A 15844-nucleotide genomic window follows, 5' to 3' on the forward strand; every position below is an offset into this window, starting at 1 on the left:
AGAGAGTGAGTAGTAGAGTAGTAGTGAGTGAGTGGTAGAGAGCAGTAGAGTGAGTAGTAGAGAATAGTAGAGTGTGAGTAGTAGAGAGAGTAGTAGAGAGTAGTAGAGAGTAGTAGAGTAGTAGAGAGTGAGTAGTAGAGAGTGAGTAGTAGAGAGTGAGTAGTAGACAGAGTAGTAGAGAGTAGTGGAGAGCGAGTAGTAGAGAATGAGTAGTGAAGAGTGAGTAGTAGAGAGCAGTAGAGAGCGAGTAGTAAAGAGTGAGTAGTAGAGAGTGAGTAGTAGAGAGCGAATAGTAGAGAGTGAGTAGTAGAGACAGAGTAGTAGAGAGTGAGTAGTAGAGAGTAGTAGAGTGAGTAGTCGAGAGTGAGTAGTAGAGAGAGAGAAGTAGAGAGTAGTAGAGAGTGAGTAGTAGAGTAGTAGAGAGTGAGTGGTAGAGAGTAGTAGAGAGTAGTAGAGTGAGTAGTAGAGAGAGAGCAGTAGAGAGTGAGTAGTAGAGTAGTAGTGAGTGAGTGGTAGAGAGCAGTAGAGTGAGTAGTAGAGAATAGTAGAGTGTGAGTAGTAGAGAGAGTAGTAGAGAGTAGTAGAGAGTAGTAGAGTAGTAGAGAGTGAGTAGTAGAGAGTGAGTAGTAGAGAGTGAGTAGTAGACAGAATAGTAGAGAGTAGTGGAGAGCGAGTAGTAGAGAATGAGTAGTGAAGAGTGAGTAGTAGAGAGTAGTAGAGAGCGAGTAGTAAAGAGTGAGTAGTAGAGAGTGAGTAGTAGAGAGCGAATAGTAGAGAGTGAGTAGTAGAGACAGAGTAGTAGAGAGTGAGTAGTAGAGAGTAGTAGAGTGAGTAGTCGAGAGTGAGTAGTAGAGAGAGAGAAGTAGAGAGTAGTAGAGAGTGAGTAGTAGAGTAGTAGAGAGTGAGTGGTAGAGAGTAGTAGAGAGTAGTAGAGTGAGTAGTAAAGAGTTGTAGAGATTGAGTAGTAGAGAGTGAATAGTAGAGAGTAGTAGTGAGTGAGTAGTAGAGAGTGAGTAGTAGAGAGTAGTAGAGAGTGAGTAGTAGAGAGTGAGTAGTTGAGAGTATTAGTGTAGTAGAGAGTAGTAGAGTAGTAGAGAGTGAGTAGTAGAGAGGAGTAGGGAGTGAGTAGTAGAGAGCAGTATAGAGTGAGTAGTAGAGTAGTAGAGAGTGGGTGGTAGAGAGTGAATAGTAGAGAGTAGTAGAGAGTGAGTAGTAGAGAGAGTAGTAGAGAGTGAGTAGTAGAGAGTAGTAGAGAGTGAGTAGTAGAGAGTGAGCAGTAGAGAGTAGTAGAGTGTGAGTAGTAGAGAGTGAGTAGTAGAGAGAGAGTAGTAGAGAGTAGTAGAGAGTGAGTAGTAGAGTAGTAAAGAGTAGTCAGTCAGTGTCAGTGTCAGTCAGTGTCAGTGTCAGTCAGTCAGTGTCAATCAGTCAGTCAGTGTCAGTCAATCAGTGTCAGTCAGTGTCAGTCAATCAGTGTCAGTCAGTCAGTGTCAGTCAATCAGTGTCAGTCAGTGTCAGTCAGTCAGTCAGTCAGTGTCAGTCAGTCAGTCTCAGTCAATCAGTGTCAGTCAGTGTCAGTGTCAGTCAGAGTGAGTAGTAGAGAGTGACTAGTAGAAAGTGAGTAGTAGAGAGTGAGTAGTAGAGTGAGTAGTAGAGAGTGAGTAGTAGAGAGTAGTAGAGAGTAGTAGAGTGAGAGTAGTAGAGAGTGAGTAGTAGAGAGTAGTAGAGAGTGAGTAGTAGAGAGTGAGTAGTATAGAGTGAGTAGTAGAGAGTAGTGGAGTAGTAGAGCGTGAGTAGTAGAGAGTAGTAGAGAGTGAGTAGTAGAGAGTAGTAGAGAGTGAGTACTAGAGAGTAGTAGAGAGCGAGTAGTAGAGAGCAAGTAGTAGAGAGTGTGTAGTAGAGAGCGAGTAGTAGAGAGAAGTAGAGAGTGAGTAGTAGAGAGTGAGAAGTAGAGAGAGTAAGAGAGAGTAGTAGAGTAGCAGAGTGAGTAGTAGAGAGTAGTAGAGAGTGATTAGTAGAGAGTAGTAGAGAGTGAGTAGTAGAGAGAGTAGTAGAGAGAGAGTAGTAGAGAGGGAGTAGTAGAGAGTAGTAGAGTAAGTAGTAGTGAGTGAGTAGTAGAGAGAGAGCAGTAGAGTGAGTAGTGAATAGTGAGTAGTAGAGAGTAGTAGAGAGCGAGTACTAAAGAGTGAGTAGTAGAGAGTGAGTAGTAGAGAGTGAATAGTAGAGAGTGAGTAGTAGAGAGTAGTAGAGTGAGTAGTAGAGAGTGAGTAGTAGAGAGAGAGAAGTAGAGAGTAGTAGAGAGTGAGTAGTAGAGTAGTAGAGAGTGAGTGGAGAGAGTAGTAGAGAGTAGTAGACTGAGTAGTAGAGAGTTGTAGAGAGTGAGTAGTAGAGAGTGAATAGTAGAGAGTAGAAGCGAGTGAGTAGTAGAGAGTAGTAGAGAGTGAGTAGGAGAGAGTGAGTAGTAGAGAGTAGCAGAGTAGTAGAGAGTAATAGAGTAGTAGAGAGTGAGTAGTAGAGAGTAGTAGCGAGTGAGTAGTAGAGAGTGAGTAGTAGAGAGTAGTAGAGAGTGAGTAGTAGGGAGTAGTAGAGAGTGAGTAGTAGAGAGTAGTAGAGTAGAAGAGAGTGAGTAGTAGAGAGTAGTAGAGAGAGAGTAGTAGAGAGTGAGTAGTAGAGTAGTAGAGAGTGAGCGGTAGAGAGTGAATAGTAGAGAGTAGTAGAGAGTGAGTAGTAGAGAGAGTAGTAGAGAGGGAGGAGTAGAGAGTAGTAGAGAGTGAGTAGTGAGCGTGAGTAGTAGAGAATAGTAGAGTAGTAGAGAGTTAGTAGTAGAAAGTAGTAGAGAGTGAGTAGTAGAGAGTGAGTAGTAGAGAGAGAGTAGTGGAGAATAGTAGAGAGTGAGTAGTAGAGTAGTAGAGAGTAGTCAGTCAGTGTCAGTCAGTCAGTGTCAGTTAGTAAGTGTCAGTCAGTCAGTTTCAGTCAATCAGTGTCCGTCAGTGTCAGTCAGTCAGTGTCAGTCAGTCAGTGTCAGTGTCAGTCAGTGTCAGTGTCAGTCAGTCAGTGTCAGCTAGAGCAGCTCTGCTGACCTGGTTCTCTGCCTCTAATGCAGCTCTGCTGACCTAGTTCTCTCCCTCTAAAGCAGCTCTGCTGACCTAGTTTCTCTGGCTCTACAGCAGGTCTGCTGACCTGGTTCTCTGGCTCTAGAGCAGCTCTGCTGACCTAGTTCTTAGGCTACAGAGCAGCTCTGCTGATCTGGTTTTCTGGCTCTACAACAGCTCTGCTGACCTGGTTCTCTGGCTCTAAAGCAGCTCTGCTGACCCGGTTCTATGGCTCTAAAGCAGTTCTGCTTACACTGTACTCTGGCTCTAGAGCAGCTCTGCTGACCTGGTTCTCTCCCTCTAGAGCAGCTCTGCTGACCTGCTTCTCTCCCTCTAAAGCAGCTCTACTGACCTGGTTTCTCTGGCTCTACAGCAGCTCTGCTGACCTGGTTCTCTGGTTCTAGAGCAGCTTTACTGACATGGTTCTTAGGCTCTAGAGCAGCTCTGCTCATCTGGGTCTCTGGCTCTAAAGCAGCACTGCTGACCTGGTTTTATGACTCTAAAGCAGCTCTGCTGACTTAGTTCTCTGGCTCTAGAGCAGCTCTGCTGACCTGGTTCTCTGGCTCTAAAGCAGCTTTGCTGACCTGGTTCTCTGGCTCTAAAGCATCTCTGCTGGCCTGGTTCTCTGGCTCTAAAGCAGCTCTGCTGACCTGTTCTCTCCCTCTAAAGCAGCTCTGCTGACGTGGTTTCTCTGGCTCTACAGCAGCTCTGCTGACCTGGTTCTCTGGCTCTAGAGCAGCTCTGCTGACCTATTTCTTAGGCTCTAGAGCAGTTCTGCTGACCTGGTTCTCTGGCTCTACAACAGTTCTGCTGACCTGGTTCTCTGCCTCTAAAGCAGCTCTGCTGACCCGGTTCTATGGCTCTAAAGCAGTTCTGCTGACATGGTTCTCTGGCTCTAGAGCAGCTCTGCTGACCTGGTTCTCTCCCTCTAGAGCAGCTCTGCTGACCTGGTTCTCTCCCTCTAAAGCAGCTCTACTGACCTGGTTTCTCTGGCTCTACAGCAGCTCTGCAGACCTGGTTCTCTGGCTCTAGAGCAGCTCTGCTGACCTGGTTCTCTGGCTCTAAACCAGCTCTGCTGATATGGTTCTATGGCTCTAAAGCAGCTCTGCTGACTTGGTTCTCTGGCTCTAGAGCAGATCTGCTGACCTGGTTCTCTGGCTCTAAAGTAGCTCTGCTGACCTGCTTCTCTGGCTCTAAAGTAGCTCTGCTGACCTGGTTCTCTCCCTCTAAAGCAGCTCTGCTGACCTGGTTTCCCTGGCTCTACAGGAGCTCTGCTGACCTGGTTCTCTGGCTCTAGAGCAGCTCTGCAGTCCTAGTTCTTAGGCTCTAGAGCAGCTCTGATGACCTGGTTCTCTGGCTCTACAACAGCTCTGCTAACCTGGTTCTCTGGCTCTAAAGCAGCTCTGCTGACCCGGTTCTATGGCTCTAAAGCAGTTCTGCTGACCTGGTTCACTGGCTCTAGAGCAGCTCTGCTGACCTGGTCCCTTGGCTCTAAAGCAGCTCTGCTGACCTGGTTCTCTCCCTCTAAAGCAGCTCTTCTGACATGGTTCTCTCGCTCTAAAGCAGCTCTACTGACCTGGTTTCTCTGGCTCTACAGCAGCTCTGCTGACCTGGTTCTCTGGCTCTAGAGCAGCTCTGCAGACCCAGTTCTTAGGACCTAGAGCAGCTCTGCTGACCTGTTTCTCTGGCTCTAATGCAGCTCTGGTGACCTGGTTCTATGGCTCTAAAGCAGATCTGCTGACCTGGTTCTCTGGCTCTAAAGCAGCTCTGCTGACCTGTTTCTCTGGCTCTAAAGCAGCTCTGCTGACCTTGTTCTCTACCTCTAAATCAACTCTACTGACCTGGTTCTCTGGCTCTAGAGCAGCTCTGCTGGCCTGGTTCTATGGCTCTAAAGCAGCTCTGCTGACCTGTTTTTCTGGCTCTAGAGCAGCTCTGATGACCTGGTTCTCTGGCTCTAAAGCAACTCTGCTGACCTGGTTCTCTCCCTCTAAATCAGCTCTGGTGACCTGATTCTCTGCCTCTAGAGAAGCTCTGCTGACCTGGTTCTCTGGCTCTAAAGCTGCTCTGCTGGCCTGGTTCTATGGCTCTAAAGCAGCTTTGCTGACCTGGTTCTCTGGCTCTAGAGTAGCTCTGCTGACCTGGTTCTCTGGCTCTAAAGCAGCTCTGCTTACCTGGTTCTCTCCCTCTAAAGAGCTCTGCTGACCTCGTTCTCTGGCTCTAAAGCAGTTCTGCTGACGTGGTTCTCTCCCTCTAAAGCAGCTCTGCTGACCTGGTTTCTCTGGCTCAACAGCAGCTCTGCTGACCTGGTTCTCGGCCTCTAGAGCAGCTCTGCTGGCCTGGGTCTCTGGCTCTAGAGCAGCTCTGCTGACCTGGGTCTCTGGTTCTAGAGCAGCTTTGCTGACCTGCTTCTTAGGCTCTAGAGCAGCTCTGCTGACCTGGTTCTCTGGCTCTACAACGGCTCTGCTGACCTGGTTTATTATAAGTACAAATATATTATTTTTATGAATATCTTAGATAATCTCTTGCCCTAATATGTATATTAAAGACACATACATATCATTTTGGAACATAAAATTTTTTTGCGGGTTTCGCGCACCCAGCGCACCCCAGCACGTATATGATGTCACGCGGGACCCGCAACTGCGCAAGCATCTCGTACCGTAATGCGCATGTGTCACGAATGCGCGGGAGCAGGAGTCGCAGACTGGTCGCATACCAATCGCGCACATCACGTAATATTAAATGTACATGATGTAACTGAAGAACACGCAGCCGTCGCACACCATGCGCGGATCCTTCACGACTTTTCTAAAATGACGGCTAGAAAGCGCGCACCCACCATTATGTGTACGCGTTGAGTGCGCGACTCCGAAATAAAACTGGATTTTTTTTAAAGAAAATAATATAAATATATTAAAGTAAAAAATGAAAACGAGAACTTAATCAATATTTCAGTTTGATTTTTTAACAATTTTTTTTGTGCAATTTGCAGAAAAATATATAATGTTATTTAATGAATAAAATATTTATAAATAAACAGTTAAAAAACTGTAGAAAATCAGTACAAAAAAAAAGGTATAGCTACTATCTCACTTAAAAATTTACATATACATACATACATATATACACATATATATACATACATATATACACACATATATACACACATATATTACCTACTGGCGGTCGCCAGTAGGTAGTTATAGTTAGGACCCTGTTTCCATAGGAAATCCGCAACATTCTATTTTGAATAACTTTGGCGCCGGTCGACGAATCCTCGCGAATTTCTCAAAATAGGTGGGGCGCTACGCTCCGCTCCTACCCTGAAAGTCTCGGGGGGATTCGTCAAGCGGGGGCTGAGATAAAAGGGGGGTCCCAAAACGCGTTTTTCCCATGCATTTTTCCATAGGACCTTTAGACAGGGCTACAGCCCGAAGGGCTGAACAGAATTACTAGAAATTTGGCAGAGAGGTAGTCCTCAGGTCAAGGAAGTGCCTTTTGTAGGTTTGGTGTAAATCTGTTCAGTAGATTCTGAGAAAATAGCCTTTAAATCAATATATATATCTGAGCCAGCTTACGGTACGCTTACCGTAAGCTTACCGTACGCGTACGGTGGCGTGCGCGAGCGCGATTCTAATTGGCTGTTACATCTACGTAAACATTCGAATCGGTCGAAACCAGGAAGCGGCGGCCGCCATTTTCTCTCTCGCACTCTGAGGGGGGGGGCTGTAAACAAAGGCAAAAAACATATAAAGGGGCTGTTTAGACAGCGCCCATGCACATAGCCATGTTAGTTGAGTCCTCAAAGGCCAAAAACGGTAAATTTTTATTTTTTGAAAATTTCGCCGATTACGCTTACCGTACGCGTACGGTGCGCTTACGCTAAAAATTTTAATAAAAAAAAAAAACACTCTCTGTGCATGGCATATTATTGTCATCACTTACAAATTAAATTTAACAGATTACCTATCACAAGGAAGCGCATAATATGTCCTCCATGTGCGCACGGTGCGTAACGTGGGCACGCGGTGCGCGTAGCGCACTGCGTGCCCACCTTGCGTGTACGGCACTAACTGCGTAAAGTGGGCGTGCACGCCACGAATGGCGTAAAGTAACTTAGCATTTAAAAAACTGTACAAATTCACTGAAAAAACCATAGGTTTCACACACGTTATAGTTAGGAATTAGCATTTAAAAAACCTTGCAAATTCACTGAAAAAACCATAGGTTTCAGACATGTTATAGTTAGCGGAAATTTTACTGATAAAAAACCAATGAAATTCCCCCGTTATAGTTAGTGCAGGCAACTATAACTCACGCGACCGCAATCTTCTGCTGATGACATATGTGTCTTTATGAAAAAAAAATATTTCTAATATATGTATAGCTAAAAATTTATGGAAGAAGACATGGGCAAATAAGTGTCTAAATACAGTATTAGCATCAGCAGAGGATTGCGGTCGCGTGAGTTATAGTTGCCTGCACTAACTATAACGGGGGAATTTCATTGGTTTTTTATCAGTAAAATTTCCGCTAACTATAACATGTCTGAAACCTATGGTTTTTTCAGTGAATATATATATAAACACACACACATATATATACATATATATATATATATATACACACACATATATATATATATATATTCACTGAAAAAACCATAGGTTTCAGGGGCGTTATAGTTAGCTGGACTTTTCACTCGTACAAAACCATTGAAATTCCCCCGTTATAGTTAGTTCAGCTAACTATAACTCACGCGCCCGCAATGCACTGCTGATGACGTCACATATTACATCACTCATGACATGGTCAGTGACATCACTCATGACATCACTGATGACATCTCCAATGACATCACTGATGACATCACTGATGACATCATCCAGTGAATGTGTGTTTTTCTGAAAATTACATATGTTTTATATATGTATATCTCAAGGTCGATGGAAGAATAAATGGGTATATAAGTGTCTAAATGGATGATTTGTTTTTGAAAAATTGATTGTATAACTGACTGATTAAGTGTATCTTAGTGAATACATGGCTTAGTGAGTAATGTTTAAATATGTAAATATCTGTATCAGTCTCTCACTTTGTGTATAAGTGGCTGTATGGGTTGGTGAGTAGCTACATGAGTGTCTACATAGGTTATTAGTTGGTTTTTTGAGTATAGTATGAGTGTCTGAGTGTCTGTATGGTTCGGTGGGGGGTATTACGTAGTGCATAGGTGCATGAATGAGTGACTCACTGTTTGTATGGGTTGAAGACAGCATGTGTGCAGGACTGTATGGGTGGATGAGTGTGTGCATGGGTGTGTTAGTGAGTGAATGACTGTCTCAATAGTGTCTTTATGAGTAACTATATATGTTTTAAACTAGTAAATGTGACTATAGGTGTATATAAGTGAGTACATGTGAGAGTGAGAGATTGAAAGAGTTCCTGTATGAATAAGTATGTGTTTCTATAAGTGATTGTTTAAAAGACTAAGTATGTGTAAGTTTCTGTAGAAGTAAGTGTGGTGGTGTGTGTATAACTGTATATGCAAGTAAATGGATGTTTGATTCTTTATTATCATGAGTGACTATGTGTGTGAGTAACTCTATGGATGAGTGGCGTTGTGTAACAGTATGTATATGTGTATGAGTACATATGATGAGTGAGTACATGTATGAGTGACTGTATGGGACTGTTGGTGAGTGAGTGGATGTGTATGTGGATCTTAGAATTACTGAATAGGTTGTTGTAACTGATATTGGTATGTCCATTGTTTTGAAAATTTTAGTTTCTATCTTTGAATGTGTGTATCAAAGGTTATATTAGGGGGAGAGGAGGTCAGCCCCTCTATCACAAGGATGATGTCATCAGTGATGTCATTTGAGATGTCATCAGTGATGTCATGAGTGATGTCACTGACCATGTCATGAGTGATGTAATATGTGATGTCATCAGCAGAATTTCAATGGTTTTTTACGAGTGAAAAGTCCAGCTAACTATAACGCCCCTGAAACCTATGGTTTTTTCAGTGAATTTCTAAGGTTTTTTAAATGCTAATTCCTCACTATAACGTGCCTGAAACCTATGGTTTTTTCAGTGAATTTCAAAGGTTTTTTAAATGCTAATTTCTAACTATGCCTACAGAGATAGGACAGGTGAAGAAAGAAGAAAAAACGCACAGAAAGAAAAAAAAAATGCAGAAAGAAGCAACAGAAGTCCTCAAAGACGAAGAAAAGTGCAGGAAGAAATATAACGTGCAGAAAGAACAAACAGAAGAGCAGAAAGAAGCCTTGTTGCAAAATCATCCTGTACCCTCAACTTTTTCAGAAGGATACTGGCGGTAACTGAGTCTGACTAACCAGTCCTAGAGCCAGTGCTATGTTAAAAGACACTCAGAATACAGTGAAAACACCTACATACACTAGGGAACACTATGCATTGGGGTCCCCCTGTGATCAGCATGACCTCCTCTGTAAGCCCCTAGTATATAATAGGGCAGGGGATTAAAACTACCTCTTAAAATGCGCCACAGGGCGTGTTTGCACACGTCACCTCAGGCCCCGTCCCCTCACTTCCCCACTGTGTAAACATGCCCTGTGGCCATTTTAAGTTGGGAGATTAAGTCCCCTAGAATCCTGAGGGTCCCTAGGGTCCAACTAGACCACTAGGTACCTCCAGTAAGCGCCACAGAGCTGCGTTGCAGAGAGATGTAAAAAGGGGCACGGCCTAGACCACCTCTCTGCAACGCAGCACAGTGGCACTTACTGGAAGCACCTGGTGGGCTAGTTGACCCCAGGGTCCCTCTGGATTGAAGGGGAATTATTTCCCCACCTTAAAACGCGTCACAGGGCTTGTTTGCACATGTTAACTCAAGCCCCGTCCCCTCCCTTCAACACTGTGTAAACATGCCCTGTGGCTGTTTTTATTTGGGAGATTAAGTTCATTTGAATCCTGAGGGTCCCTAGGGTCCAACTAGCCCACTAGGTACCTCCAGTATGTGCCACAGAGCTGCGTTGCAGAGAGGTGTAAAAAGTGGCACGGCCTGGACCACCTCTCTGCAACGCAGCTCAGTGGCGCTTACTGGAAGCACCTGGTGGGCTAGTTAGTCCCCAGGGGCCTTCAGGATTGAAGGGAATTATTTCCCAACTTAAAACGCGCCATAGGGCGTGTTTGCACACGTCACCTCAGGCCCCGTCCCCTCCCTTCCCCACTGTGTAAACACGCCCTGTGGCCATTTTTTAAGTTGGGAGATTAAGTCCCCTTGAATCCTGAGGATCCCTAGGGGCAAAATAGCCCACTAGGTACGTCCAGTAAGCGCCATTGCAGAGAGGTGTAAAAAGGGGCACGGCCTGCACCACCTCTCTGCAACGCAGAGCAGTGGCGCTTACTGGAAGCACCTGGTGGGCTAGTTGGCCCCCAGGGTCCCTCAGGATGGAAAGGGAATTATTTCCCCAACTTAAAACGCGGCACCGGGCGTGTTTGCACACGTCACCTCAGGTCCCGTCCCCTCCCTTCACCACTGTGTAAATGCACCCTGTGGCCATTCTAAGTTGAAAGATTAAGTCCCCTTGAATCCTAAGGGTCCCTAGGGTCAAACTAGCCCACTAGGTATCTCCAGTAAGCACCACAGAGCTGCGTTGCATAGAGGTGTAAAAAGGGGCTTGGCCTCAGAACACCTGTCTGCACTGCAGCACCCTGGCGCATACTGGAGATACCTGTTGGGCTAGTTGGCCCTCAGGGACCCTCAGTATTGAAGGGGAATTAATTCCCCAACTTACAATTGGCTAGGGGGCGCGTTTGCAGAGTGCTGTGCTGTGTGGCCCCCCTTCTTTTTCAAATTTACTGGCCCTGGGACCCCATCCCCCAGGGCCCGCACCGTAATTTTTTATGTTGAAAAAAATAAATTTGGCCCTCCCAAGGCCTTAATCGGCCCAGGGGACCCGAACCCCCGGGTCATGGCCTTTCATTTTATTAATTCTTTAGGAGGGGGCTGCGTTGTCCCCCTCCTCAGGCCACTTATGGCCCCGGGGACCCGAACCCCCGGGGCCGGCCTTTGTTTTTTATTATTTTTAAAAAATATATATTTATAGAAAAACCTAGGACATGCTGGACAAACCGTATGTACCTATCACCATGACGATTTGCGTGATATTCATTAAAAGGTGACTATGCATAGAATGAATCCACATGGAATGTATTTACACCGCTAGTGAAGCTCTGACGTGTCTGACGCCCTACCATGCCTAATCCTGGCGCCCCCGCCGGTGGGTACTCTCCAAGTAGACACCCTTGTCGTTTATTTATACAAACATGGGTAGCTATTGACGGGCACATTTAATATACACGCACACCAAACCATTCAAAGGGGATTCGACAAAAATTCGACCAAACTATGCAAGAAACCCCCCTCACTGTTAATAAAACACACATCCATCGCCGGATGTGTAATACTTTTTATTTTACTCTCTGGAAAGGAGACAAACCTCACTTGAGAGTCACAGCGTGCTCCTGGCTGAGCCCAATGCTGTGTTACACCCACCAGTGCCCGCCAAGTGCCTCACACCTCTGTGTTGTATTCCACTAGCTAGTGCGTATGCTATGACACTCTCTAGCCCATGTGCACTGTAACACCACCCTATGAATATGTCATGCCACACTTGCCTTCGCACGGGTTATATTGCCCCATCTAACGTGCCTTCCTCGATGCCTATGTTATAACGCACAGCGCTATGCCATACATATTACAATCTGGGATCCATATCTTTGTCACAGTGCATATGCAACGTTACACTTCCCAGCACATATTTTATATTACAACTTTAGAGACTAGTTAGGTTACACAACACTGCCCTGTGCATATTACACTCCAAGGCGCATATCGCATAGCACGCGCTAGTGCCTGTGCTATCTCGCGCTCTCCAATGAATCTGTCATTGCGCACAATGTATTGCATATTATATTTCACGCCCCGGTTCATCTTATATCACACTTTTTGGTGCATAGTTTATACCATATACTATATCTAGTTTTCATTTTCAATCGTGCTCTCTGGACTATGTTCTATATAACACTGCGTCCACCTACCCTTTTCACGGGCATTACATATTGCGATGGGGGTTGGAGGGTCAGGGGGTGTTTCTGCCAAGTGAGCCCGGAGTCACAGTCACAAACGTCCTCTTCTTCCTGAATAAAAGTGAATTTATGCTGCATACTTGTTCATATTTTATGTAGTTCGCACAGACACACATTTTAAAAACAATAAAGTTCCTAATACCCACCTTCTCTGAATAGTTAGCCTGCTGCCCCATCCACCTCCTCCCTATCCTCTGTTGTCTGAATCCATGGACTAGCCTCCTCCCTCCTGCCATGCATGGTCTGATGTGCTGCCACTGCCCTCCATTTAGCATGATGTACCAGTCCACTCCTCCTGCCCTCCATTGCCCAATTCTATGGCCCATCATTGACCTTCTGCTTAGCCTCTGTGCTTAGCTTGCTGCCCCTATTCTCCTCCCCCTTGCCCTCCGATGTCATTGTGATTGCCCCTGCTACATCCTTTTTACCCACCATGTTCCATGGACCTGTCACTCCTATCTACTCTCCGGGCCCGATTCACAGAACAAACTTAAGACAAAATCCTAAACTTAGTACCATTTTGGTATTCACAGAATGCACTTTCTACTTCTGGTATTCACAGAATGAACTTACTATTTTTGCGATTCACAGAATAAACTTACTACTTTTGCTATTCACAGAATGGATTTACGACTACTAACTTTACGTCCGCACTCGGGCCGGAAATTCCGTCCCGGAGGCGGAGCTTCTGGCCCGGAGGCGGGGCTTCTGGGCCAGAGGCAGAGCTTCCGGGCCAGAGGTGGGGATTCTGGCCAGTGGTGGAGATTTTGCCATGGCCAAAATCTCCACCTCTGGGCCGGAAGCTCTGCCTCCAGGCCGGAAGCCCCGCCTCCGGGCCGGAAGCTCTGCCTCCGGGCCGGAAGCTCCGCCTCCGGGCCAGAATTTCCGGCCCGAGTGCGGACGTAAAGTTAGTAGTCGTAAATCCATTCTGTGAATAGCAAAAGTAGTAAGTTTATTCTGTGAATCGCAAAAGTAGTAAGTTCATTCTGTGAATACCAGAAGTAGTAAGTGCATTCTGTGAATACTAAAATGGTACTAAGTTTAGGATTTTGTCTTAAGTTTGTTCTGTGAATCGGGCCCCGAGTGTTCTGTTGAGCTGCCACTCCCCTCCCACCTGCCTAGCATTGTCAGATGACTGTAACCTGTCCCTGCCACCTCCACACTGCCCGTCCACATGCCATGCCCCTATCCCCTTCCTCCTGTCCTCCATGGTCCATTTTACTGCCACACCCTTCTGCCCTCCCTGGTCTGTTGTGCTGCAACTGCTCCTCCTGCCTGCCCCGCGCGGTCTGTTGTGAGGCCCCTTCCCCTGAACTCTCTTGTCTGTGCCCAGGTCCTGACCCTCCCTTCTATCCTCCATGGTCCTTTGTGCATGCCCCTGCACCCTCCTTCTTGCCCATCATAGCCATTGTGCTGCCACTAATCCTCCTGCTTTCCATGCATGGTCTTTTGTGCTGCCATGGCCCCTCCCACCTTCCCTGTGTGGTTAGCTATATGCCCCATACCCCCTCCCACCATCCCTCCATGGTCTGTGTGTATGCCATCATAGTCTCATTGTTGCTCTCCATGGTGTGTCTTGTTTCTAGTGCCCATCCTGCCTGACCTCCATGGTCATCTTGCTGCTCCTGCCCTGCCCCGTTGCCCCCAGCCCTCTGTTTCTATGTGAAGACCCCTATTCCCTCCCTCCTGGCTTGTCTGTTCCATTGTAATGCCCCTGATCCGTCCCTCCTGCCCTTTATGGTCTGTTATGCTGCAGCTTTCTCTCCTGTCTGTCCATTATGGTCTGCTAGCTACCATTGCCTCTTTCCCCTCTGTTCTCTGTTGTCCATGTGCCTGGTCCTGTCCCCTCCCTATTGCTTTCTATGGATTGTTGTGCGCACTCCCGTCCTGCATGCGCTGTGTGGTGTATTGTGCTGCTGCAAACCCTGATGCCTGTCCTGTAGGGTCAGTTTGGTGCACGTCTCCATGTCCCTCTGTCCTCTTTTATCCGAGTCCATGTCCCTACCCCAATTCCTTCTGCCTACCATGATCCAATGTACCATACTTACGAACATTTTGAACTTGGTAAGAGGGAGATTTGATTTTCCCCTTTGAGTTACATTGAAAAAGAGGAGATTGTAGATAGGAGACAGATCAAATAAAGCCCATTTGAGCTTAAAAACATTGGACGTTTCCTGGCTGAAACTGGTCTGTTGGCATGTATGGTTGTACTACCACTGCCTCTTCCTTCTGCCCACAATGGTCTATTTTTATTTCCACAGCCTCTCTTGCCAGTCCTGTATTGTTGGTTTGTTGCCCCTGCCCCCCTTTCCACTGCCCTCCATAGTCTGTTGTGCTGCCACTGCCCTTCCTGCCTGCCCAGTGTGGTCAAATTGTTGCATCTGCACTCTCCTACCTGCCTTCAATTTTCAGAGTCCGTGCCCCTGGTCTCTGCCTCTCAACAGTATCCCAATGAACAACTAGATTGCTAACATTCTATATTTATTACAAAAGTGTGGAACGCCTGACGTCATCTTGATGTAATCAAAACTGTAATACCTAGAGTATTTCCTTTAGAAATTACATATATGAGAGGGTCTTATTTGCATCCAAATTATGGTTAGTGCTCTAAAAAACTAAAATGAGGACATATTTTTTGAGTTTTCAAATAGCGACAAAGAACTTTTAAATTATTTGTAATCTTTATGTTTTTTTATCCAGTTGACCACTTGATTAAATGTTGCACCTAGGGGAGAGGATGTGGTGTTACTTCCAGAGCTGCAGACTTTGCAACTGGGGAACCAGGTTGGAGTTTCTGCTTCAGCTCAACATTCTGTGATTCTGGTCAAATCACTTAATCTCCCCATGTCTACAACCAAAATGAATTTGATCTTGTGTGATGTAACCAATGCTCATGTAAAGCACTCAAATACCTGACAAGTCTGCACTAAATAAAACTGCAAATACACAGAAAATAAGGGGCAGATTTATGTTAGACTTGCGCCACTTTTACGCCGCCCTTGCGTCACTTTTGTGACGCAGTGGCGGCGTAATCCCTGCGCCACGTTGCGCCCTATTTACATCATGATGCATCTATGGAGATGCGTCACGGTGTAAAGCCCTGCGCCACATTAAACCTGCGTCAGGTTTAATGTATGCAGGGTGGGCGTTCCATCGGAAAAAGCCTCGGAAAAGTGACGCAGTGAAATCTACAAGATTTCACTCAGTCACTTTTCCGACGCTGCTGTATCAAAACCTTGCGCCTGCTTGAAGCAGGCGTAAGGCATGACGCAGCATGTTAGGTATGGGCAGCCCCTAAACATTGCGGGAGTTGCGTCGTGCTTGCGACATGACTCCAGCAATGCGCCGCCCTTATGCCATCAGATGCCTCACATATCTGTTTATCCTTGCGCCACGATGCGCTGCATTGTAAATGCGGCGCGTCTGTGGTGGCGCTAGGGTAAACTTGCGTGACACATCTTTCCTGGCGCATCCCTGCTGATTTGCAGGGATGCGCCAGGAAACATAAATCTGCCCCTAAGTGTTTTGCACACTTCTGTCATTGGGCGATACTTGGTCTACATCTGGGTGATATTTGGGCTACATTTGGGCTCTTTTGTCTCTGGTAGCCATCTTGGGAGATTTAT

This window comes from Triturus cristatus, chromosome 2_1, assembly GCF_964204655.1.
Source record: "Triturus cristatus chromosome 2_1, aTriCri1.1, whole genome shotgun sequence".
NCBI classification, from domain to species: domain Eukaryota; kingdom Metazoa; phylum Chordata; class Amphibia; order Caudata; family Salamandridae; genus Triturus; species Triturus cristatus.